The sequence below is a fragment of the Cicer arietinum genome, chromosome 1 (assembly GCF_000331145.2).
Source record: "Cicer arietinum cultivar CDC Frontier isolate Library 1 chromosome 1, Cicar.CDCFrontier_v2.0, whole genome shotgun sequence".
In the NCBI taxonomy this organism is placed as follows: Eukaryota; Viridiplantae; Streptophyta; class Magnoliopsida; order Fabales; family Fabaceae; genus Cicer; species Cicer arietinum.
This window is the reverse complement of record NC_021160.2, coordinates 32,206,132-32,207,889: the sequence shown is the minus strand read 5'-3', so window position 1 is coordinate 32,207,889 and position 1,758 is coordinate 32,206,132.

Below are 1,758 nucleotides of genomic sequence, written 5' to 3'. Positions count from 1 at the left end.
ACCCATAAAAGCATTAAATTCACTTTCCCCAAATCAACACTTCAACCCTAACAAATTTCTTTTCCACACAACCACAGATAAGTCCCTAAATGCAAACTAAAAGTTTGGAAGGAGCCTTTACCTTAACGTTAGCTTTAATGAGCGATTACGGTACCGCGAGTAATTCCGAAAAAATCTCCGCTCGCGACGTTGCTTCCAAAGTTAGTTCACTAGCATCGTAGGGTGGAGGTGAGCAACTTACCCTTCTATCTCTTCTCGAAACGAAGCTTAGATCTAGAAGAAAAGTGGAGGTTTGTGTTTGACGGTTTGAAAATCCCTAACACCGTTTTTCTTCGTTTTCGAATCAAAGAGGAAGAATGAAGCCGAGAGGAAACTACTGAGCAAATGGCTTTGCTAGATTTACTTAGCAAGCTTTAAAATAGAGGAAAAAGTTGAAGGTTGGAGAAAGAAGAAGTTTCGCACGCGAGGCAACAGGGTGAGGAACGTTTTCTTTCCTCTGTTTTCTTTTTCTTTTCTTTTTTTTCTTTTCCTTCCAAACATATATATGTATTTATATATATTAATTATAACTTAACAAATATCCAAATATCTAGATATTTATCAAAATTACCATTTCACCCATAACCTCTCAAACCATTTGATAAAAATATCTACTCTCGTCGCAACTCAATTGACAGATACAACTTTCAGCAACCTGAGATATTTTTAACAAAACTGCCCAGAATTAAATTCTTCGTAACCTAAATAAATTATTCTTCGACAAAAGATTCACCGTATTTAATCTAGTTTCCAAAAATATATTTTTGGCATTTAACTCACTAAATACTAAAACTACGCTAAAAGTCTAAGAAATTCCCGCCAAAATACCCTAAAATTGTATAATGTAGGATTTAAAATTAAGGGTCTTACATTACTACCCTCCAAAAAGAAGTTTCGTCCTCGAAACTTAACGTAAGAGTAATAACCGCACCAGGTTTGCACTCAACTCAACATACATGATAGAACTTGTTTCGTCATGCTTCAGTGAAGAAAGTGTCGTCTCTACCACTTCATAGATACTTAATAACTCTACACACTACCATAGCCGGTAAGACTCGTCTGTTCCATTCAACATGATTTTATCTACTATCAACAAGAGATTAAGAGGGTCTTACATTACTACCCTCCAAAAAGAAGTTTCGTCCTCGAAACTTAAAGTACGAGTAACAATCCACACTAGGTTTATACTAAAATTCAACATACAAGTCACAACTTGTTTCACCCGGCCTACTCGAAGAAAGTGTTGCCTACCACTTTTCATAGGGTGCTTAATAACTCTACACACTATCATAGCCGGTAAGACTCGTCCGTTCCATTCAACATGATTTTGTCTACTATCAACAAGAGATTAAGGGTGATCAGTCCCTCAATTTGTCAATAAATAGCCAACAACCATGATGGTGGTTTGGACTATCTTAATCGAATTGTAATAGCACTCCCTGCGACTTGCACTTAAGGTTATCCTAATGCACAAGCGATCAACAAACTTCTCAAGGTCCACTGAGTTTCCCGTATTTTCCTATAACTTTGCTCTTATCGACGGATTGCAATCGCCCAAAACTATGTCACATAGCCTCACATACGTCCACTTGGTACAAATCATCCATTTGGTACCAAACTAAAACACTTCGTATGACCTCAACACATTGGGCACAAAACAATCATTACCGCCAAGAACTCCTAAATGTCTCCATGGTCCACAAATCTTCGATTTTTCTT